Raw genomic sequence first — 24,689 nt, forward strand, 5'->3', positions numbered from 1 at the left:
GGGAAGAGCTACTGTAAAGTTTGAAAGTGTGAAAGGGGCCTCATTTTACTCTACCCTCCCCCCCCCGTCATGATCTATCTTAAACCACATTTGTAATACAGTATGTCATTTAAAATGGGGGTAAGGGCATGGTCACGCTATGGCGGCTTAAGCACGCTCTTTAAGTGAGCTCCATGCAGCCGGCGGCTTTTCTTCACTTTCGTCTCCCCGCTCTGTGTCCTCCCGCCTCACCTGCTCATGCCTCATTAACAGAAGACGCCAGGTGCCTCCAGAGCTCATAAAAATCGTGGCCTCAGGCAGTTTTTTCCTCCGGCTGCTGACTCTCCTTCAGCGGCTGTGAAATCCAAGATGGCGCCGCAGCGTGCCTCAACACACAGTGACGCAGAGTCTGATGAGGATACCCCTGCTGCTTCTCCTGCTGCTTCTTCTGAACCACCCTGCAGTGTGGACCCGTGCCCTCTCACTCCTATGTTGCTACCTGCATCTTCAGCTACACTTATGGATTCACAAGTAAGTGTTTTTCCAACTGGGCACCTGGAAACTAGATTGAATCAACTAGATTGATGACCTAGCAGGGGTGGTGAATGAGTTGGCTACTCGTATTGAGAATTCACCAAAGCAAGAAATAGAGGGGTTGAGACAGCAGATTACAACTGTCACTACCAGAGTCGCTGTGCTTGAATCTGCGTCCTCCAGTGTGGAGACCCATGTTTTGGCGTTGGAATCCTCCTCTGCTACTATAAAGTGTCACCTTACTTTATATTTGCTGACGGAATATAATGAGAATAGAAATCGCAGAAACAACATCAGAATTAGGGGCTTTCTTGAAGCTACTGCCAAAACAGATCTGAGGTCTACTGTTACTGCTAATTCTTAACAGCTTCTTAAACCGTCCGCCAACTGCTACCCTTGAATTGGATAGGGTCCATCGGGTGAATGGGCCGCGGGTTGCTAGCAGATTCCTACCCAGGGATGTATTATGTCGTGTACACTTTTACAATATAAACAAAGAAATATAGCGTCAAGCGTGGCGGAATGGTCCTATGAACTTTAATGAGGCACCGATTCAATTACTACCGGACCTATCCAGCAGCACGTTGAGAATGCGACGAGTCTTGCGACCTCTGCTGGATGTCATTCGTACAGCACAAGCTTCCAACAGATGGGGCTACCCATTTAGTGATCACTAAGAATGAATCTGTCTTTGCATTACATAGACACTCTCAACTTCCAGTGCTATTTGAATTTCTACAACTACCACCGATTGATCTTCCGGACTGGTTGGCCATGCCTGTGGAGGTCCCTTTTATTTCTCCAAGGAACACAAGACCACAGAGCACCCAGAGCAGACGGCATACTGGTTGTACAGGCCCATTGCTCCGTCCACAAGTTGGACCTAATGAAACTTAAGTATTGGGACAATGAATATGGGCTTATTTGATGTTAGAATGCTAATCTTGCACTAGAAGGTTTATTCTTGCTGCCGCATATTGTATACTACTTAAGTATTATTGCTAGCTGCTCTTGAATATGTGTGTGGATGTTGGTGGCTCGGGCGATTTGGTGGGGGTGGGTCTTTCCGGGATCATCCCATGTTTGCGCATGGGGGCCCCGGGGAGATCCAGATCTCCGCTCTTGCAGTGGTCTGGAGACAGGTCACCCTGTGCACTCACTGTTTGAATGCCCAGGCGGTAGAACTCTAAATTAGAGTGACTGTTAGCTGCTACTGTTATTATGCGCGTATGGAGTTGGCTATGGTTTTCACGGGTTACTTAAAGGCGGGCTCTTTACGGTATGTGGTTGTAATAGCCGTCGGCGAGCACATGCTCCTCTCTTTGGAGTACCTCCTCCCCACTTAGGTCGGCTCCTACTTCTTTCAAGGAATTTTTTATAATTTTGGAGCCAATAAGATTTACTATCTAGTTTGTTGGTTTCCTTGTTTTTGTTTTTTTTTCGTGTCCTTCCTAATCCCTCCTTCTCCTTCCCTCCATGGCATTGCAAATTACCTCTCTCAACGTAAAAGGGCTAAATTCCCCTATTAAACGCTCCTTAGTTATCCGGGAACTCTATAGATGTAAGTGTCAAGTGGCGTTTTTGCAGAAAACCCACTTTAAATACTGGCATGTACAGAAAATGACTGATCGCTATTTTGATAAGTCATATCATAGTACCTCTGCTGAATCCAAATCCAGGTGAGTATGTATCTTGTTGCATAAATCGGTTCGTTGGTCGCTGCTAGCCTGTTGCACTGATCCTGAGGGCAGGTATGTTATGATTAAGGGGTCAATTGATTCACACATCTATACCTTTGTCAATGTTTATTTTCCCAACAATGGCCAGGTATTATTTTTGGAGTCTACTTAAAGTTATAGAGGATTTTAGCGAAGGCACATTGATCGTGGGTGGAGACTTTAATTCTGCCCCCAATCTTTTGGTGGATGTGACCAGGGGTGCATCGGCTATGTCTGAAGCAGCCCTAAGGAAGATCAAACGCCTCTTACATACATATCAACTAGTGGCTATCTGGCGTATCCTACACCCTACCAAGAAGGATTTCACCTTCTATTCTCACATGCACAAAACATACTCCAGAATTGACCTCTTTCTCATCAAACACTCCTCAATAGCAACAGTGATATGTGCAACTGTGGGTGTAATTTCTATTTCGGATCATGCCCTGGCTGTGCAGGCATCGCCAACTGAGCCGAAATCTTCCTCTTGGAGATTAAATGATTCTTTGTTGGGTACACCGGAGATACTTGATAAAATGGAGGCTGAGCTTAGGTCATATTTCACAATTAATGCTCCTTCTGTGGACAATCCACTTCACCTCTGGGAAGCACATAAATGCTACATACGAGGCTTGCTCATTCAGGTGGGTCATAGGTGCAAAAGGGAAAGGGAAGCGAAATTGAACTGGCTTCTGGCAGAATTACATGATTTAGAAACCACTCATAAAAGGCAGCACACAGTGGAAATCGTATTAGAGAGCGTATTAGAGAGATTCTGCGATGCAAGACCAAGTTTATGCTAACCAAATGCAAGGGTTATTATTATGAATACTCTAACAAATGTGGCAAGGCTCTTGCCCAGGTGCTTCGAGGAAAGAGGGCCAAAACTTACATACCTAGCATAAGTTCCCCCTCAGGCGGGCGGGTGCACACCTCCTCAGACATTGCGGAGACCTTTAGGACCTTTTTTGACAAGTTGTATAACTTAGACAGAGGTGCTGTTCTTGCAGGGGATCCGACGAGGGCAGAGTTGATTAAAGCCTATCTGGACTCCTCAGGACTTCCCGCCTTTCCTTCTGAGGTGGTGGAGTCCTTGGGGGCTCCGATCACGTCGGAGGAATTGGCTTCGGCGCTTGCTGGAGCGCCCACCGGGAAAGCACCGGGCCCGGACGGCCTAACTCTACCGTACTATAAGAAATTCCTCTCGATACTCTCCCCACACTATCTATCGGCATTTAATGTCTTGACAGAGGGATCGGTGCTACCCAGGGATACATTGGCAGCACACATTTCTTTAATTCTTAAACCTGATAAGGACCCCAACTCATGCGCTAGTTATAGGCCAATTTCATTATTGAACTGTGACATTAAGCTATTTAGCAGTATTTTGGCAAAACGCCTGACGCCTCTGATCCAAACATTTGTACACTCAGATCAGCGAGGTTTCCTACCAGGACGTGAGGCTAGAGACAATACGGTTATAACTCTGAATTTAATCAATTATATTCATTCACGTAAAATTCAAGCGCTAATGCTGGCAGTGGAAGCTGAAAAAGCCTTTGACCGTGTTGAGTGGGAGTTTTTGAAATGTACTTTGGTGCATATTGGTCTACCCACTGCCTTGGTGACCTGGATTGGGTCTTTATATTCTACCCCTACGGCACAGGTTAAAGTGAATGGCTTGTTGTCCAGACCTTTCTCCATTAGTAATGGCACACGGCAGGGATGCCCCTTGTCTCCTCTCTTGTTTATACTGGTCCTGGAACCTTTTCTGAGGCAGGTTAGAGCGAACCCAAGTATTCACGGAATTGAAGTGCACGATCAGGTTCATAAAGTGGCGGCCTATGCTGATGATCTCCTATTTTTTGTCTCCTCTCCTCTGCAGAAATCGGAGGCATTATCCATTACATTATCCGATAGGTTAGTGGAATCCCTGACACCGTTTTTTCCTTTTAAATGGGCAAAATCAGACATAACATATCTGGGTACTAGGATCCCTAGGGACCTGTCCTCCTGGTTAACCTGAATTTTTTGCCCTTATTAAACATGGTGAGAAGGGACTTACAGCGGTGGAAACAACATGCATTTTCCTGGTTCGGTAGATGTAACATTTTGAAAACGAATAATAATGCCGCGATTGTTATTTTTACTTCAAACCCTCCCGGTTCATGTCCCACAAAAAGTACTTTGCAAGTTTAGGCAGGAGTTTCTCTGCTTTGTCTGGAGGGGTTACAACCCTCGCATTGGGTGACGGATTTTGCGGTTACCTAAAGTGCTTGGAGGTATTGCCTTTCCTGATCCTCTGTTGTACCATCAAGCAACACATGTGGGGCGATTAATAGACTGGTGCAGAAACGGGGACCACAAACCATAGGTGGCACCTGAGGGAGCTATTGCTGATACCCCATTAGCAGGGGCTGTGTGGTCCCCACCGGACACACTATCTCCCATTCTCAAGCTACCGCTGATAGGAACAACCCTCCGTGTTGTGCAGAACATTTTAGAGCCCCTGGTGTGAGTAATTACCCTTCTCCTTTATCTCCTATTCTGGGACACCCAGGGTTTCTGTAAATTCCGTAAAACCTGGTTTTATTGGATACAATATACCACCACCCAGGCGTACCTTTCAGTCTACAGTGAGGCTGATAATGCTGAGGATTGACTTAACAAGGCGGTTTTTGAATTTATAGCTATGTGTTCCCTATCATATTATTCAGCCTGGCCTGCAATGCCATACCCCTCCTTCTCTTCTCCTTCCCCCTCTTCCTCTATTTCTATTTTTCTTTTTTTGTTGTTTTGTTTAAAATACGAAAATTACCTGTGTTCAGTCATCCTATTTTGTCTGTTAATAATATGTCTGTTATGCGGAAGATGATGATTATTTTGGATAACTTTATGTTTCAATGTTCAAAGCTTGTATGTATGACTGTTCACTGAATAAAATATAAAATATTAAAATGGGGGTAAAAGCCCCTGTAGGTCTGCAGAGTAGTTTTCATACTTTTAATGAACTTTATGAAACATAGTGTTTCCCTGTTCTAGTATTGAAAAAATCTGGGAACACCACGGACCCCTACAAATTCTCTATCCAATGCTTCTGAAAAACTAAGATCAAAAGTCCTAAATACACTCCTCATTACAGTCAAAAAAAAAACTCTGAGATCATTGACTGTACCAAGTTAGTCAGAGACACCATATAATTCTTATAATTGATAATAATGGATATTTCTGTGCAAAAGTCCACAAAATTTAATATTGTATTAAAAGTATTCATTTTAAGTACAAATGACAACATGTATTATGGTGCTTAGTAAAATAAACTGGTTTCATTTACTGCAAGTATTAAAAGAAAAAAAAAAAAATTTAGCTTAGACTATTAAAGACATATGACTGAGGTAGGGACATTAGATTGTGAGCCCCTTTGAGAGACAGCTAGTGAGAAGACTACAGCGCTGTGAAATATGATGGCGCTATATAAATACTATATAATAATAATAATAATAATAATAAAAACAAAAACCTTCACAATATCACAATCTTTGTGCATTTTATAGTGCCCCATAACACCTGCAGATAAGACGAGGTGGCCGAGTGGTTAAGGCGATGGACTGCTAATCCATTGTGCTCTGCACGCGTGGGTTCGAATCCCATCCTCGTCGGGTAGGCATTTTTGTACTTTAATGCTACTCCCTTTGAATCCTAAACTAGTTTACCACTAAAAACAATTTGTAAATCTATAGCAAAGGCTAATGCCAAAAAAATTACACCTAAGGATGATTACCAACCTGCATTAATTTGTGTTATCCTACAAATAAAAAAAGAAAACCTTTTATATATTTTATGTCTTAATCATAAAATATAGAATTTAAAAAATAAAGATCAACTATACAAAGTTTCAAGTTATTGTCATTTTTTTTATAAGGGCTAAGTATACTTTTTTTGTATGAATTGGTAAATTAGTTTAGTATGATTGTTCACTGGCACGAGGAAGCAGTCTGAACGTTGCCTTTCAGCTTTAAAGACTTGGCTACCCCCTGCATAGTCGGTGAAGCAGGCTGTGCACTGCATGGTATTTGACCTGGGGATGGATGATAGTAGTTTATGTTTTAAGCTTATGATCATAGGAGCACTGTAGAACACTGCAGCTCATGCTAAAAACCACACTTGAAATTCTTGTGGCCCTCTGGTTTACAAAAATAAGGTGCTTCCTCCTAACAATGGTGTTGCCTTCCTAAGACCCTCATACTTCAACACTTCCAAATGTGTCGAATGCCTGGCCCCTACTTAATAGTGCTGCTGAAGTGATTCTTCAACTCATTTGCAATACACAAACAGATCAAAGTAATTTAAAAGGAGAATCACAAAGGCTACTGCTTTTATTCATCCTGCCTGTCCCTGGCTTCCATAAATTCTGAAACTGCATCCCAGGAAGTAGATTGGAAAGTCAGAGCTTCTGATCATGTGCGCTGCAGGTGAGTGATCAGAAAATCATTAGGTCACTGTGACAACCAGCAACTTTTTTTCTACCATGTCTGTCCTTGTTCTAAAAAAATGTTGCTTGCTTTAAACCTTAACCCACAGTTTTAATTTACAGGACCTCGTGGCGCAACGGTAGCGCGTCTGACTCCAGATCAGAAGGTTGCGTGTTCAAATCACGTCGGGGTCATCTTTGTTTTTTTTTTATTGCGAAATTACGCCTCATACAAAAGCCATCTGAAAATTTCACATTCAGATTATGTTAGAAATTTTCGTTATATACTGATATATTTGTAGAAGAGTTAGTGACATTGAACTGGGCTTGTCCTTTTAATGCTGAAGATGTTTCACAGCTTGCTCATTCACTTCTGCTTATCTATAGAAGGAGCTACAGTTGTCACACTAGGATGATAGTAGTTTATGTTTTCAGGTTATGATAATAGGAGCACTGTAAAACTCTTTGCAGCTCATGCTAAAAACCACACTTGAAATTCTTGTGGCCCTATGGTTTACATAAATAAGGTGCTTCCTCCTAACAATGCTGTTGCCTTCCTAAGACCCTCATAATTCAAAACTTCCAAATGTGTCTAATGCCTGGCCCCTGCCTGAATAGTGCTGCTGAAATAATCCTTTAACTCATTTGCATTACACAAACAGATCAAAGTAATTTAAAGAGAAATGCAAAGGCTACTGCTACTATTCATCCTGCCTGGCTTCCATACATTCCGAAAACCTAAACACATTCTCCTTATCTCTATTACATGGGAGTAGGGAAATTTGTAGTTTACTGAAGACAGCTTGGACAAAAGATAATATGTTTCATGATTTCAGTTTAATTAACAGTAGGTTACAATACATTTTTGGCAAGATAAACAGATATACGTGTTGTAAAAAACTAATGCAGAAACCACATCTAAAAGACTAACAAACCTAAATAAAAACTTGTTTTAGGTTTTATTATATTTTGAACCATCAGGTACATAAGTGGTTCCATGGTGTAACGGTTAGCACTCTGGACTTTGAATCCAGCGATCCGAGTTCAAATCTCGGTGGAACCTACTCTTATTTAGTCTTTGTTTACAATATATGTATTGTATGCGTTTTATCAATAATGAAAAAATTCAGACAAGGAAAAAAAAGCAAGAAAACATACATATTTTTAATAGGACCTATGAACAAAAGATGCATGATGCAATTTGGGTGTGTTTACTTGCATTTTATAAAACACATTGTTACGCAAGGTAACAAAACACATGTGAATGCAAGTACATATGTGTTTGTTCAGATTGTATAGTATTATTTCAATACCTAATCACCATGAGAGGAATGAATCTAGGGCCATTATTTACAGTTACCCAAAAATCCTAAACCAGGGGTGTCAAACTCAAATACACACTGGGTCAATATTAAAAACCTAGACTGCTGGTCTATAGATGCAAGTCCATGCCCGGAATTGTAGTAGCGGCACTATTTCAATGCAGCGGTTGGACAGCTGCAATTCATATTTAGGATTTTTTTCGGGGCCAAAAAAAGGATGTTGCAGTCCGGAGTTTGACACCCCTAAACTATTTTTAAAGTATTCCTTATGTGTTTTACGGGAGAAATTTCACAGTCTTCACACTTAAATATTGAAAACTTGTGAACTGTACTGTCACTGTGTCCATTAAAATTCATTTTTTTCTACTAAAAAAGTCATAAAAATTATGCAACATAAAAAGTTTACAACTATAATGTTTTAATCTAAATATTTTCCTCTTTCAAAATATATATATATATATATATATATATATATATATATATATACATTTTTGTGGTCAATTTCAGGAAGAAATTGTCTAATTTGGAAATATATTGAAAAACACAATGTTGTTTTGCATGTATTTTTGGGTAAATATAAATCTAAGGAGGTTTATGGGCTTTATTAGCATGTTTTGGGTTGTAATCCTGCTTTATGGGTTCCTTTTGTCTCTTACCAAAACCAATAGCCTCATTGTCTTTTTAATGAAACTTTAAAATTTAACTGGTTGGAGTTTTGGTACTTGCATTGCAGGTACATAGCTCAAAGTTCATCTATTGTTCACCTGCTTTAGACTGAAATGATCTCAAGTATGACAAACATGGGTGTGTGCTACTATATTACCTGGCTCCATAGCTCAGGGGTTAGAGCACTGGTCTTGTAAACCAGGGGTCGCGAGTTCAAATCTCGCTGGGGCCTTATTCAAGTACTTTTTTTCCCTTTCAATGTGACTCTTTCCATCCACCATGCTTGATAAGTAAAAGGGTCATGTCCTCGATCAGCACAACCCTTTGTTTTACTCCAGTGCTGTTTCGGGCCCAATGTAGGCGTAAGTTGGAATTTTGAAGCTTTTACAGGTCTTCTTTCACACTTTTGGCTTTTACAAGTCAAAGAAGGTCACTTCTTTCTGACTCTATGAAACAATGCTGGACCAATAATAAGTCTGTCATATGGAAGTGTCACATGTGAGTGAAGAAACTTTGCTCTACATAGTTACACAAAAATGGATCCAACCTTATGACAATGAAATATTTAGATAATTTTGACAATACATAAAAAACCAATTACATACTGATGAATGTAGCCAAATTCATCCACTATGGCTACAGATGAGCATATTTGCATGTTTGGCTCCATAGCTCAGGGGTTAGAGCACTGGTCTTGTAAACCAGGGGTAGCGAGTTCAAATCTCTCTGGGGCCTTTAATGTTCTTTTAAACTGATTAGTCTACACGGATGTTTTCCCCAGCATTTAAAAGCCCATGTGCTATTTCAGGCCTTATGTAAGAATCAGTTCAAATTGTTGGAACTTTCACATATTTAGCTTTCACAAGTCAAAACAGGTGACTTCTTTCTGACTCCATGTGAAGAATATGTAAATACTTCAATGTCTATAGCCTATGAACAAAGCTACTCTAATAAACATGTTTATATCATATTAAAGATTTGTCTGTTTTTATCTCCTCTGAGGTCTATTGTATCTCCGCTGATGACATCTGAGCCACCCGCGAAGTCTTGGCTTGTCTTAGCCAAGTCTTAACTTGGCTAGTAAACGTTAAAAAAAATCCCACCCAAAGACCCAGATGCTACCCCAGTCAAATGTTCACCTTGATCCGTAATAACCCGGATATTAAAGGCGTACGAGTGAACAAAACAGAACATAAAATTTCTGCTTATGCGGACAAACTCCTTTTCTATATAACCTCGCCTTGTATTACTATCCCGAACCTTCTTAAGGAGTTGAACAGATACTCCCAATTTTTAGACTATAAAGTCAACCTACAAAAATCAGAGGTGTTAGATGTGAATTTACCCCCGATGCTTAGAAAAACCCTATCCCTTTCTTTTCCGTTTAAATGGTCCAAAGATTATATCTGATATCTAGGTACTAATATCCCGGCGGATATTACCAGGGTGGTAGAACTTAATTTTCTGCCCCTGCTGAACACTATTCGAAGTGATCTCCAAAGCTGGCAGCAGTAGGCTTTTTCATGGTTTGGCCGTTGCAATATTCTTAAACTGAATATTATGCCTCGTCTTCTTTATTTACTGCAGACCTTACCTGTCCATATATCCCCTCATATACTACACAAATTTAGATCTGAATTTCTCAAATTTGTTTGGTCCACTAACACTCCTAGACATACCAAGTTTCTCCTGCCACTCCCGGTCAAAAACAAAGGTGGGGTGGCTTTCCCTGACCCGATTTTATACCACAGAGCGGTCCACTTGACCTGTCTGGTGGATTGGTGCAGACACGCTGCTGTTAAGGGATGGGTAGGATTGGAGGATTCTGTGTCTCCCATTTTACTAAGCACTGCAGGATGGTCTCCCCCAGAAGCCTGCAGTTTCCTCTGTCGCCACCCATTGATTGGAGCAACGCTGAAAGTAGTGTCTAAGGATTTTCATAGTGAGGGAACCGGGACATTCCCTTCCCTGATGTCCCCTATAATTGGCCGCCCTGGTTTTCCCACTAGTAGGACTGACCCAGTCCTTAGGCAGTGGATTGAACAGAATATTTTTAGAGCCATTTATTTCTTACAGCCCCCTAATTGGACCCTGATTGGACAGCTTCAACGGGATCCCTCCCTCCACTAGACAACTAGAGAAAGATACAATTTCAGTATTTTCTCACCTCCCTGCCTCTGTCCAAGTTTTCCATAGACCCCTCACCCCCCTGGAGAATTTGTGTATGCCTGGGGACCCTCTAAGAGAAGTCCTATCCTATGTATATAAACTGCTTTTGAAATCTGGCGATGTGTCCCTGCCTATGTTTCTCTCCAGATGGGAGCAGGATCTAGGTACTACCTTTACTGACAAACAGGCAGAACGTGTTTTGTACTATGGTCACAAGGCCTCTATCAGTAACCGATATCAAGAAATGAATTATAAGCTGCTTACAAGATGGTGTAAGACACTGAAACTCTTGCACAGAATTTACCCACAGGTGAGCCCTTTGTGTTGGAGATGTGGGAAACATACAGGTACTCTGCTGCATATTTTCTGGACCTGTCCTTCACTGACACCCTTCTGGGAGGGGATTGCTAGAATCATTAAAGAATTGACGGGGATATCTATTGAAAATAGGCCTGAATTAGCAATACTACATGTGTCCGCAATCTCAAAAAAATGATACAAGCGTTCTCTTCTGCGCCATTTGCTAAACGCTGTTAAAGCATGTATTCCGCCATTATGGAAACATACTGTCCCTCCTACAATTAAACAATGGATTGCCAGGGTGAACACCATACAATATATGGAAGAACTGACAAAGCCAAGGGAGCAGCCATCACAGAGACCGGCACGCACCTGGTTCTACTGGGTGATTGAGGATTTCAAGAGTACAGCGGCTTATGGATGGCTGCTTGGATCACCTGATTAGTACCCTTATGTTTTGTGGGTCGCCCACTGCCCTTACCTCCCCCTCCCCCACCCACCCCCATTACACTCCTCTTCTTCTCCCCCTTTCTGTCTCCTTTTTCTCTTCTCTGTTCTCTTTCTCTCTCTCTTTTCTTTCTTAAAAAACAGGAACCAACAAAATCTTCTATTTTTTGACCAATGCACATCTGTGTCTGATACTGTTATAGTAATGCCTGACACCTACTGTACACTTACTTTTGCACTAGACTGATTGACCAAGGGAGCAGCCATCACAGAGACCGGCACGCACCTGGTTCTACTGGGTGATTGAGGATTTCAAGAGTACAGCGGCTTATGGATGGCTGCTTGGGGATCATCTGATTAGTTCCCTTCTGTTTTGTGGCTCGCCCACTGCCCCTACCTCCCACACCCCCCCACCCCCATTACACTCCTCTTCTTCTCCCCCTTTCTGTCTCCTTTTTCTCTTCTCTGTTCTCTTTCTCCATCTCTTTTCTTTCTTAAAAAACAGGAACCAACAAAGTCTTCTATTTTTTGACCAATGCACATCTGTGTCTGATACTGTTATAGTAATGCCTGACACCTACTGTACACTTACTTTTGCACTAGACTGATTGATACTGTTTGTAATGATATGTGTTGGCCGGTACTCAATATGTTAGTGCTTTTCCTATGCTCTGTAATATGCACTTTACTGGTTTAGTGTCATATGTTAGCATTTATTTTTCCATTCACCTTGATATGGGTATAGCCTTCATCTTCATAAAAAAAAACACCCTGCATTTTTAAATGAACTTTTTTTGTATGGGAACCTCATAGAAGAAACAACACTTTAAAACTTTAAACATAAAATATTTGATAAAATCCTATAATTATTTTATATTTATAAAAAAGCCTAATATACAAGTTAAACTATGAAGGACTTTATGAATACTTGTTTACAAGTGATCAACTGTTCTGTTTTTTGTTAGATCTGAGGTGTGATATTTTTATTGCTACATGAAAATGTCTTTTATATGTTCAGGGGAGATAAAGATGTTCATTTTGAAAAATGCTGATGTGATTGATTTATATCTACATTGGTTATAACTAGTAAAACCTGCACCTGTATAGTAAAGTTTAGTAGGAAAGAGGGAACTCTTAGATGTTTAACTCAATAGGTTGTCTATTGCGAATCAAAATACTGAGACAAGAACAGGAAGCTCTTTGTTATCACTTATTGAGTTGACTTTCTGGGAAGGGGAAGTAAAGCACAGGACCTGTCATTGCTGTAGGGATGGGCGCCACCATCGTCACCACCAGCTGCACGGAGATCAAGTTTATTGACTGGATGATGTAACTCAGTTACATTATCCCCTGCAGCTGGCTCTGTGTGTGGCAAAGCCACAAAGAGACAATTTCTAAGTTACATGGTGCATGTGCCATGTAGTTTAGAGCAAAAACAAAAAGCCACAAGGAGAGAGTTACTTAATAAAAGAGACATTGTTTCTGCTAGAGTACTACCTCTTAAAGGTTATTTGTTTTATAGGTTTAGGTCCACTTTTGCCATTTTGACCATTAACAAACACTGGTATATGTTGTTTACATCATATTATCTCTTTTAGATATACAGTGATACCTTGGCTAATGAGTGGCCCTGCTAACACATTTTTCGGCTCATTTTTTCCACACTGTTTATGTAATGTATCGATTTGACATTTAAAATGATCAAATAATCATACCGCCAGGGAGGTAAATGATCAAGACAAACTCTGCAGTTCTTTCTTTTTGCATATCAGAGCACAGCTTGCTCCATAAGTTAATGAATGTCTAGGCTACATAAAGTTTTTTTTTTTTTTTTTGCTTTGTTTGTGATTACTCACAGTGAGGATTTTTTACAGCAACTGACACCACTCTGCCTAATAATATGTTGAGACAAATGGCTGTCCTAGTTGCATTTCCTAAAATAATGTACCTGGGACCTGCTGTTACTGGGGGAACCTGTTCATCTCAGCCTTTGGTGAGTATATGACCTTTTATATTGTGTTTTTTTACTATTTTTATAAAACTTATCTTTAATTGTGGGCATCATTCAGAACGAATTAACAGATTTTTCATGAAACCTATTGGAAATCATGTTTTGGCTAACAAAGATTTCGGCTAACAAATGTGATTATGGAATGAATTAGCTTTGTTAGCCAAGGTATTACTGTATAGCTAAGAAAAAAAATCCAGAAACTACAGGTTGCCTTTAATAAAGGTGAATTCAGTGTGTGACTGGTTATGCAGGAATATGTCACAGCAAATAATATAGTATTACTCAAGGCATTATAGTCTTTTGGTTCAACTTGAAAATATCTGATGTACCTTTCTTAGGTGTATATGGCTTCATAGCTAAGGGGTTAGAGTACTTGTCTTGTAAACCAGCGGTCCAGAGATCACATCTTGCTGGGGCCTGCAAGCTTTTACAGTGATTCATTTAAAGCAGTTTATTTGATACTACTATACAGTCATACTATACCTCATTTAGGTCCCAGCTAGATTTCCCCAAAATCTCAGGTGACAATTTCCAATAGTTTACATGGCGTGGGCAAGATAGAGTTGAATGCTACTAAAGGGCTTTGCTCTAAGAATACTGAAGTAATAGGGAGTTGAGTTATAATAAGACATTAAAACAGTGACATATCAAGCAACTAAAAAACATCAAAGCAACTGATGTAGCAAGTTCTTGATGCAGAAATATTAGATTTATTATTCAACTCAGCTCAGCTCAGCTCGGTATTTCAAGAAGCTGAATCAATTCTTGCCTACCTTTACGATTTTCAGAAAACCTACCTACCTGTGGCTCTTGGTGGGAGGGGTTAAGGGCTGCCATGCTTCTGTACCTGGCGTACCAGTGATGTATGTATCCCATTCTGTCTTTATTGCTTTTTTTTTTATTTTTTTATTTTTTAAAAAGGGTAATAAAGAAAAAAAGAAGGTAATTTTTACTCTACATAAAGGATTGTCTACCTCTTTTATGTAGAGTAAAAATAGTGGTGATAGGTAAATCAGGTAAATATTGAACAAAGCATATCAATATTTTGCATTCTTTATAGAAACAGGTGGATCCACTATCATCATGCAATCATTGTAATCAAGTAGATCATTCAAAGGAAAAAAAATGAATATTTTTTAGTTCTTGGTGAAGCTCTGCTTAAAACAGTTCAATGGGTCAATGAAAAGACCCTTAAATTGGTGGCCAGTGGATCAATGTCCCCTTTACAATGGTCATCAGATAGCCACCCCTAGCAAAAAGATGATTTTTGTCCTGCAGGGTACTCTGCCAAGTGGCATTGTATCCCAGGAAAGGCTGGTGTTGAATGTAAACTTAATATGGCATGGGTGCCACATTTATGTGTTTTTTTGATGATGGTGCTGAAAATAAAGCATGGTTTCGTAAATAACTAGTAGAAAAATTTTGTGACTCCATTGATCTCTTTGGATGGTTTGATGTTATGTTTTAATCAGATAAATTGCTTCTCAAATCGCAAAAAAATGCTATTTTTTTTAGCTAACCAAAGGTTCCCTCAAATAATTTTTGATGTGACACATTTTTTAAATGTGTGCTTCTTTATTAATCCTGTATTGAATGTGATGTGACACTGACACTGACAATGTGACACTGAAGGACACTGTTTGATATTTAGTTCAATAAATTGGCCTTTTGTGAAACAAAATTTTGAGATATAATATTGGTCCCATGCTGCAGCTTGACAAATCCAGCTGCAGCTTGACAAATCCCGCTGTGGCTTGACAAATCCCGCTGCGGCTTGACAAATCCCACTACAGCTTGACAAATCCCGCTGCAGGACACCACAAATGTCTGGCTCCATAGCTCAGGGGTTAGAGCACTGGTCTTGTAAACCAGGGGTCGCGAGTTCAAATCTCGCTGGGGCCTGCAAAATTTTAAAAAGATATATTTAGGGAACCCCTGCAACCATCAGTGTGTTCAAAGATTAAGTGATGATGATAAAAATACTCGACTTACTATGATATAGTGTTACTATGATACAGTTTTAGATTCAATTACATAGCCGTTTGGATGTTCTGAGAGAAGAGGAATAATTTGTATATTACACACATCCCAACATCTCACATCCCATCGCACTCAAATAAAAAGATTTTGAGTGCGATAGTTGGAATGTTGGGATCACTTAATCTTTGAACATCCTGATTGTTGCAGGGGTCGTTATACCCCTGAGTATATTTTTATATGCACCTAAATGATATCATGAATTTTGCATGAATTCATTGGGGATTATATGTGGAAATTACAATGCTTATACTGTATTTCATAACTATATGGTTTTTATTTTTGCAAACTATGATATCTAATTAAATATTATTACAGTCCTAGGGTCCCTACATCCTCTGAGGAAGCCTATTTGGGCGAAACGTGCCGGGATAAGACCCCGCTCTCTGTCTTAAAAGCTATACGCAAGTCTGTCAGTCCACTATCATATCAATTTGTAACAAAAGCCTATTATTGTTTTTAAAATAGTTGGTATTGTATTTAAAGAATAATAAAATTATACTGATACTGTTTTTATATATAATTATTGTAAACCTATGGTGCCTTTGTAGAAGCCTATCTCCTCTCCTGTTTTTTCTATTGTAAAATAAAAGATATAGCAAACCAGGAACTGCCAATAGGTGACCTGTGCCAAAACCAAAATCATACAAATGACATAAAATCATACATTTTTGTGGGGGTGTAAAGGAAAATATCAAATTACAGGTTTGGGGAGGACTTAGTTCCTTAAAGCTGCATGTTGGGCCATAGGCCCAACAGTGACAGATGAACAAGAAAGAAAAATCAAATCTTAAATAGCATCAAGGTTGGGGACAGGCAAAGGTCAGCAGCAATTAAAATTTTAACAGAAATCACAGTAAAATGTTCTGCACTTGGAAGCTGTATGGTACAGATTGGCTAATTCATTATTTAGTCTCTTTAGCAGAAATGAGTAGGCATCTCTGAAAGGATTCCATGCATATGTGTTCATTCATTTAATGCTGGGTTATAAAGGAAGGGAAGAAGGGTTGTCGCAGGCCTTTTTTTTAAAGTTTTCTTTTGCCTATATTTATTACAAACCATAACTGCAATTTAAATTAAATAGAGAGTGGAGTTGTTGCATATTTTATTTTTATATTTGGTTAGTTTTAGATCTTTCTTAAACGATGAAATTAATTTTTGATTAATTTTTGATTTTTTTATTATTAACTTTTTGTTTTTAAAATACTCTTTTTTATTGCCTCAATATCTCAACCTTCTTGCAAGAAAACAATTGTATAATTTCAAGACAAACATTTACTAGGCCTAAATTCAATAAAGCCCAAATTTACTTTTTGGCAAGCCCTCGATCTGTCCACAAACAGCACCTAGCGAGTCCCGCGCTGGCTCAACTTTCATCTTCTCTCTGGTGCTTACCATCCAGTTCTACCATCTTCTTTGTTACTTCTTTTGGGTTCTTATGTCACCCAATCTCGCAGTGTGCAGGAGGGAGGTTGGGTGACGTATCTTCCTAAAACCGTGCATGTGTGAGATCTGCATTTATTTCTTACAATATGAGAAAGCTCTTTATGATACAAGTGCAGAAGGAGCAGACCACAACCTCCTGGGATATGTGACATATGTATCCTATGTATTCAAGGTGGTTCTGGTTTTCCTATTCATGGGGAGGGGTCCCCTCCTCTTCACAGGAATATGGTGCAGAGCAAGGCTTGGTAAGTGAGTACTGAGGAACAGATTAGCTTCAAGGAGACCACAGACAATACGGGTGGACAAGTACTTTTCCCTCTGCCTTGGACAAAGCATTCCATTTTTTTCCCACGTTATGGTTAACCAAGCAACAGTTTTACTCAGTAAATCAATCAGTGCATATTTCTAGTGCTCATCTGTAAATAACTATTTGGGTGGATGTGCTCAGTAAAGAACAGTGAAGAAGGTCAATAACTTTGTACTGAGTTGGTATTGGTTACTCAGGTCAGCATGACCCATTATTTTAAACAATCAGATTTATGCAACAGGCCTAAATCAAGTGTGATAAATCACAGCAACCATTTGCAATGTTTTATTGTTTTCATTGATTTGTAAACTGACCCTGGTTGATAATGGTTCCTGCATTCACTTTTCACTCTTTGCACTGTCCTAATAAATATGCCAAATGACAGCTGACAAAGTGAATTTATATGATACTGGAAGCATATGATGTAATGTAGATAATGCTGGTAGTATTTATTCTATTTTCTTCTAGGTACATGCCATTGTACCTATTTTGCCTCCATTCAGACAGCTAAATGCTCAAATTAAGCATATAAAAAAATGACTTATAGTCACTTTGCCGGCTAACTTCCACTGCTCCTTACTCTATTGTTGGCAACAATTACAGTTGCTTCTGTGACCTCTGCCTATTTGTCAATGCTCAGCACTACAACCAAATGCTAGGCATGAGAACAGTCACATAGAAAAATCACCAGTCACATAGAAATATTGGACATATTTCAGTGAGTTATGCCTAAGAAATATAGGCCTACAATGTAATAAAAATTTTAATGAAAGACAGTGTACCACTTTTAGACATATAAATCCAGCCAGAAATGAACCGCCCAGGAGGTTAAACGCTCCTGGAAGCCTACTCTGCACAGATAAGCTTTCATGATCATTTGCCAGACAAAAAAGCTAGTGTTAATAAACACCTGTGCAGGCATTTATAAGCGTTTTTCATGTAAAAAAAAAGCCTGCTAAAGCTTGCTTCCTGCTGGGGAAAGAAAGGGAGCCAGGTGTTAAAGAGAGCCAGGTACAAATGTCAGCCAGGTGTTAAACCGAGCAAGATACAAAAGGTAGCCAGGTTAAAACAGACATGTACAAAAGAAGGCCAGTTGCAGAAGTTAGCCAGGTACAATTGGCTGGTGCTGGTGGTGGGATTAGGTACATTTTTTCTTGTTATCTGTTATGTGCATTATTAATTTTTATTGTATTTTATCTTTCACCCCCTGCCCCCCCATGACATGGGGTCCTCCTGCAATTTTTTACACTAGAGGCACCTGCCCCAAACAGTCGCCAGTGCCATCGTTGGAGGAGAGGGACTCTTTCACACATTATAGCCTGTGGGGGTGGGGGTTTATTTGGAATCTGGAAGCCCCCTTTTATGTAGGGGTCATCTAGATGTCTGCCCTACACCCTAAGGTGGGAACAGCTTATGAAAGCCAGCCACCTGGCTGCATTTTATCTCCCCCGAGCCTACACCGGTACCCTGGCTGCAGTTGTACCTGGCTGACTTCTGCAACTGGCTGTTATGGACCAGGTTGCCTTTAACACCTGACTGCTTTTGCATTTTGCTCCCTTTCACAACTGGCTGCCCTTTATACTATAAATGCCAATAAATACAACTTTTTGGAAATGTTAAGATATGCATGATGCAAGATATGTAAACTTCAAACGCCTGCACAAAACACAGACTGATTCATTTTGATTTTACCTATTTTTTGCAAGGCTTTTGCCAGAGTTTACAGGCTGTAAAAAAAATGCCTGAAAAACAGAGGTCTGATCATGACATTAGAGTGTAGCACCAGCTGACACTGAAGATTTTATTGCAGGCTGCAATGCAGGAAGGAGTGTCAGGGGTTATTGGCAAGGTGAGTATTAGTGGGTTGGGGAGGGAGGTATAGTGCCTTTGTAAATATAACATCACTTGCGCTGAGAGGTGTAGGTGCCTTTTTTAGCAATACACATATTGTTGCTATTTACCTCCTAACATATGCTACATGGCTTACAGGGTCAGTATTAGAAATAATAATAATATTTCTAGTAAATGCCCCACCTCCTGCTTACCTTTTAGGTTACCAGTCAAAATTAATATGGCTCCAAAGCAGTCTACACTGCTAGAAATCCAATTGCCTGTCTGATTTCATCAGCAATATATATATATATATATATATATATATATATGTGTGTGTATATATATATATATATATATATATATATGAATATATACACACCTCAAGCTTTTCCTGGTGGATAATCAATTACTAACATTGAAACCCATGGACCTAGAAGATTATCCACCAGGAAAGTTTGAGGGAATGTCGGATTCCCTGCCTTAATATATAGAAACCTATATTATAGAAAGGGACTGTACATTTGTTTGAATGTTAAGGGAAACTAATTGGTTTGAGTCATTAAATGTGTTTTTTTTTTATTTCATGTTATTTATTTTAAATATTTGATACATGCCAAAATATTTGCAAGAAATTATAGGTTTTCTAAAAGAACAGCACAGAAGGTAAATATTGTTTTGCAGATCCCTTAGTTTAAAAGAAACATCCACAGTCAGCAGTTAAGGAATTAGTCACTTATTGAGTTCTTAAAGCAACAGCCTGTTTTAGCCCAGGTGAAAAGCTACAAGGCTCAGGTCTAAAGATCCACTTGCTGACTGGGTAGAGTACATACAGTACAATAGTATTACCATATATAGTGGTATACAGTGAGATTTTTTTGCCCCCCAAATGCCATTAGTTTATTACTGGGCCACCCCAGTAGATGGCACTGTGCCCACATATAAAGTGTTTAACATATTTTTGTCATCTGTTTAACACTAAAGAGTTTGTTACATATTTTACATGTTGACACAATGCCAGCATCACTGGTGACCAACAACCATGCACAAAAGATCATTCAAAACCAAGTGACTCATCATAACCAACCATCATAAAATAGATACACAGCGAGCCCAGTATGCTGAATGTGTGTGTGATGGTTTGTGGTGTAAATTTACAATCAAATGTACAAAGTAAATGTGTACAAACGCAATTCATCTTTTGCAGTAAAACAGCAAGCAGGCGTATTAACTGCTTTATTGATTTGCTCCTATGTCTAAATGCAGTGATGTGTTTTAGTGTCTCTCAATTTAGGGATACAAACTCTGCTGAACAACTGTTGTGACAAATGTGTAGAGTATATTAGTCTGTAGATGGGGCATTGGCTTTTGAGAACTGAAAAGAAAAAAAGAGCACAGTTGCCTTTCACAGTTTTGCATGAGTGATATTGTTTGTTCTATTTTTATTTTGCTTCTGTTTCACGAGTTACCTAAACTGGAAATGTCTGTGACACACCTGCATTTACTAACTGTAGGTCAGAACTATTTATAAAGTTGTATTGAGACAGCAGACAGTGCTCCGTGTCTAAGAATTACTCAGTGTGATGTAGTTCATAGAGTATATTTCTTTACATTATCTGATGATAAGCATTTGTTTACACTGCAGGTTAGATCAGTGTTTTGATACCCCACCATTTCCAGTTTTTCCTCAGAAATAGATATAAAAGTGAGTGTTGAAAAACTGCAGAATGAGTGGTGAAATCTCTTCAGTGTTACAACAGTTTATAAGATTAAGTACTACTAGCTATACAATGACCTGGATAAATGAGATCTCCGAAAAAATACTATGGAACTAGCACAGTTGAAAGAGATCACCTTACAACAGGGGTGCCAAACTCAAATACACAGAGGGCCGAAAATAAAAACTCAGACCAAGTCAAGGGCCAAACTTGAAATTTATATAAAAAATAGGAAGTAATTCCTTCGATTTAAATATAAAACATTTTTATACGGAAACAAAGAAGTATTGCTTAACATGCAATCTGGAACAACCTGGCGGGCAGGCTTGCCAGATTCCATTCATTTTCCCAAATCCTCGGGGGGCCAAACAAAATGACCTCGCAAGCCAGAGTTTGACACCCCTGCCTTACAAGGTAAATATACTTATGTACAAACTAATCCTAACTGCCATCTTTATCAACCCCCACTCTTATATACCCAATTTTATTTCATTGCAGTAAGTGAACCGGTCCTGGAGCTATGGGTTATGCTGCATTACATGGCACTGTCTGAATGGTCCGTTTTCCATTAAACCCTAATACACAAGCTGGAAATAATGGCTCTGAAAATATATTTTTTTTTATTGATAAGTAGTACAGGGTTTTGTGATTCTATTGGTATGCCTCATCAGATAGCTCAAGTTTCAATAAGGTAAATATGGTAAATGGTAATCTTAAATCAAAAATCTCTGCTATGTTGTCTTTTTAGCTGTATTATAGTGCTCTGGGAAATAAATTGTCATATATTAAGTACTTTTTAGTACAACAAAAATAGTATGTCTGACTGCTCCTTTCAAGTTTCTTTCAATAGTAATTCCTCATCTCCAACTCTTCTCCCTGTTGGTGTTCCCCAGTGGTCAGCCATTGGACCGGTTCTCTTTTCTCTGTACACCTCCTCTCTCGGTAGTCTCATATTCTCTGTGGCTTACAGTACCATCTGTATGCTGATGACACTTAAATCTATCTGTCCACCCCTGGCTTGTCCCCCCAAGTCCTGGATAAGGTTTCATGCTGCCTGTCAGCCATCTCATCATGGATGTCTGACCAATTTCTGAAACTCAACCTGGATAAAACAGAACTCATCATCATCCCCCCTCAAATTCCAAATCTCCCCCTGACAAATTTTTACCTGTTAACAACACTGGCCCTCCCCTCAGACACGTTGTCTTGGCGTCACCTTTGATTCTGCCCTCCCATTTACTCCTCATTTTTCAGACCATCAGGTCCTGTCACTTTCACCTACACAACATCTAAAAAATCTGCCTCTACCTGTCCCCAGAGACCACACAACTCCTTGTACAATCTCTTATCATCTCTTGTCTGGGCTACTGTAACATCCACCTCCCTGGTATTCCACTAACCCAACTCTTTCTCCTCTATCCCAATCTATTATGAATGCTGCAGCCAGACTTATCCATCCTTCCCACCACTTCTCTTCTGCTGCATTTCTTTGTAGTTCTCTACACTGGCTTCTTTTTCACCCTAGAATCAAATTCAAGCTCCTGTGCTTTGCCTTCAAATCCCTACACAGTTCTTGTCCCACTTACATTTCTGACCTGGTAAAAAACTACTCCCCCAGCCGCTCTCTCCGCTCTTCCGTTGACCTACTAATGACTTCCTCACTCATAACCTCATCACATGCACGGCTACAAGACTTCTCTAGAGCTGCCCCAATTCTCTGGAATGGTCTTCCTCTCAATCGGCTTACAATCTATTATGGTCTTCCTCATCCTTTTAGACTTACTGCTACTTTCTGCTCATTTAATGAGCACTCAAAACCCATTTTTTCAAACTTGCCTACCCATCTTCTTCTGTCTTTTGAAACCATCACTACTTCCCACCACTACATATCTCCCATCCTATTGTGTGTAAATTACCCCACCTCCTAGATTGTAAGCTCTTTAGGGCAGGGTCCTCTCCTCCTGTGTCACTGTCTGTATTCGTCTGTCATTTGCAACCCCTATTTAATGTACAGTGCTCCGTAATATGTTGGCGCTATATAAATCCTGTTATTATTAATAATAATAATAATAATAATAATAATATTAATAATATAATAATATGTATATTATTGTGACATTCCTATTTTCCTATATGTATATTATTGTGATGTGACATTCCTATTTTCCAGTTCTTGATCCTCTATGTTCTTGTATTGAATATAGAGATTTGTAGATATGTCACCTGTGTAAGCATTTAGATGTTAAGTGCTATATGCTGTCTGTTTTGTAAGCAAATTTGAGATAAGATGTAATAAAAACAGGACATTTTTTTTACCAGTTATTGAGTTGAATCACGACTTGCATTTTAAGAAGAACCAGTAAAGTATGGAACTGTAAATCAGTCTGAATACGTAGTAATTATAGCTGTCCTCATGTATGTTTGTATATAATTATAAACTTTATGTAAAAACAATTTAAAGTTTTGATCATTAACACACTTTGGTTAAATTCTCTACATAGATTAATCTTTTTTTAAATATGCATCTATAAAAACAAATGTAAAAGACTATGCTTTGCCTTTGTTACTGCATAAGGAAGTTACAACTAACAATACTGTATTATAAAGTTCAAATATTGTTCATCCTTTCTAGTATGGAAACATCTCTTTTATGATAAAAAAGGAACTAATCTTGTATCTAAGGCTCCATAGCTCAGGGGTTAGAGCACTGGTCTTGTAAACCAGGGGTCGCGAGTTCAAATCTCGCTGGGGCCTACAACTTTTAAAAGGAGTTTATTTAAAGTTATACAAACTCTTTGGTGGATGGTGAGCTTCTACAACAGGGGTGTCAAACTCAAATACACAGAGGGCCGAAATTAGAAACTTAGACCAAGTCAGGGGCCAAACTTGAAATTTATTGAAAAAATTGAGGAAGTTTACTACTTCATCCATAACTAACAAAAACAAACACCTCTACACACACTTTAGGGTTGAGAAGACTAATTTCTATCTATGGAGGCTGTGTGTTGTTCATCCTCTCACATCACAAGTTTGTCTGACACTAAATATTACACTATGCAGTCTCTATGAATTGAAACAAACACAATGCCCCCGATAGTCAGGCACCATGTGATCATTGCCTAGGCTTTGTACCACATGATGGGTGTACAGGAATATTGTCTATGTATTGCATGTATCGAAAATGATGATGTGAGGTGGTAACGCGGGCGGGCCAGATGTAGTTCATTTTCCGAATTCTTTGGGGGGGCCAAAAAAAAGGACCTTGGGGCCCCTGTGTACTATGAGACAACTTATTAGCAGAAATCACAGCAAAATACACCATCAAAATTTCACAAACTACACATAGCCTTTATTAAAGGTGCAAATTCAACGTGTGATTGGTGATATGGAGGTAAATCACAGCAAACAGTGCAATATTACAAAATTACAATGTTTGGTGATCTGCTGCAGCTTGAAAATAAATGCAATGTAATGCTGCATTGTAATTGGCTCCATAGCTCAGGGGTTAGAGCACTGGTCTTGTAAACCAGGGGTCGCGAGTTCAAATCTCGCTGGGGCCTGCAACTTTTTAAAGAGGATTAATTGAAAGCAAAACAACATGCGGGGTGGTGTGCATCTACCACAAAACTTACCTGTTTGTAGACACCCTGCAGTAATGACAAGTCTAGAAACCTGCACTGCTGTGTTTTACAAAGACATTGTTTTCTGCTAGCTGGCAGACTTCCAAGTCCATG

General features: G+C 39.3%; 1 long non-coding RNA gene and 8 other non-coding genes across 9 annotated transcripts; all 9 read left to right on the plus strand.

Annotated features, from left to right (window-relative positions):
* The first annotated feature begins 5,808 nt into the window (after positions 1-5,808).
* On the plus strand, positions 5,809-5,890 carry TRNAS-GCU (transfer RNA serine (anticodon GCU)). The gene has a single exon. It is a non-coding gene; the product is annotated as a tRNA-Ser (tRNA).
* Positions 5,891-6,825: 935 nt separating this feature from the next.
* TRNAW-CCA (transfer RNA tryptophan (anticodon CCA)) lies at positions 6,826-6,897 on the plus strand. Its single transcript has one exon. It is a non-coding gene; the product is annotated as a tRNA-Trp (tRNA).
* A 796-nt stretch (positions 6,898-7,693) lies between these two features.
* TRNAQ-UUG (transfer RNA glutamine (anticodon UUG)) lies at positions 7,694-7,765 on the plus strand. Its single transcript has one exon. It is a non-coding gene; the product is annotated as a tRNA-Gln (tRNA).
* Positions 7,766-8,849: 1,084 nt separating this feature from the next.
* Positions 8,850-8,922, plus strand: TRNAT-UGU (transfer RNA threonine (anticodon UGU)). Its single transcript has one exon. It is a non-coding gene; the product is annotated as a tRNA-Thr (tRNA).
* Positions 8,923-9,352: 430 nt separating this feature from the next.
* Positions 9,353-9,425, plus strand: TRNAT-UGU (transfer RNA threonine (anticodon UGU)). Its single transcript has one exon. It is a non-coding gene; the product is annotated as a tRNA-Thr (tRNA).
* A 4,044-nt stretch (positions 9,426-13,469) lies between these two features.
* Positions 13,470-16,166, plus strand: LOC140338122 (uncharacterized). The gene is made up of 2 exons (XR_011922188.1): positions 13,470-13,599; positions 15,973-16,166. It is a non-coding gene; the product is annotated as an uncharacterized lncRNA (long non-coding RNA).
* On the plus strand, positions 15,447-15,519 carry TRNAT-UGU (transfer RNA threonine (anticodon UGU)). The gene has a single exon. It is a non-coding gene; the product is annotated as a tRNA-Thr (tRNA).
* Positions 16,167-23,636: 7,470 nt separating the features above from the next.
* Positions 23,637-23,709, plus strand: TRNAT-UGU (transfer RNA threonine (anticodon UGU)). The gene has a single exon. It is a non-coding gene; the product is annotated as a tRNA-Thr (tRNA).
* A 733-nt stretch (positions 23,710-24,442) lies between these two features.
* TRNAT-UGU (transfer RNA threonine (anticodon UGU)) lies at positions 24,443-24,515 on the plus strand. Its single transcript has one exon. It is a non-coding gene; the product is annotated as a tRNA-Thr (tRNA).
* The last annotated feature ends 174 nt before the right edge of the window (positions 24,516-24,689 follow it).

Source organism: Pyxicephalus adspersus, chromosome 9, assembly GCF_032062135.1.
Source record: "Pyxicephalus adspersus chromosome 9, UCB_Pads_2.0, whole genome shotgun sequence".
Lineage (NCBI taxonomy): Eukaryota > Metazoa > Chordata > Amphibia > Anura > Pyxicephalidae > Pyxicephalus > Pyxicephalus adspersus.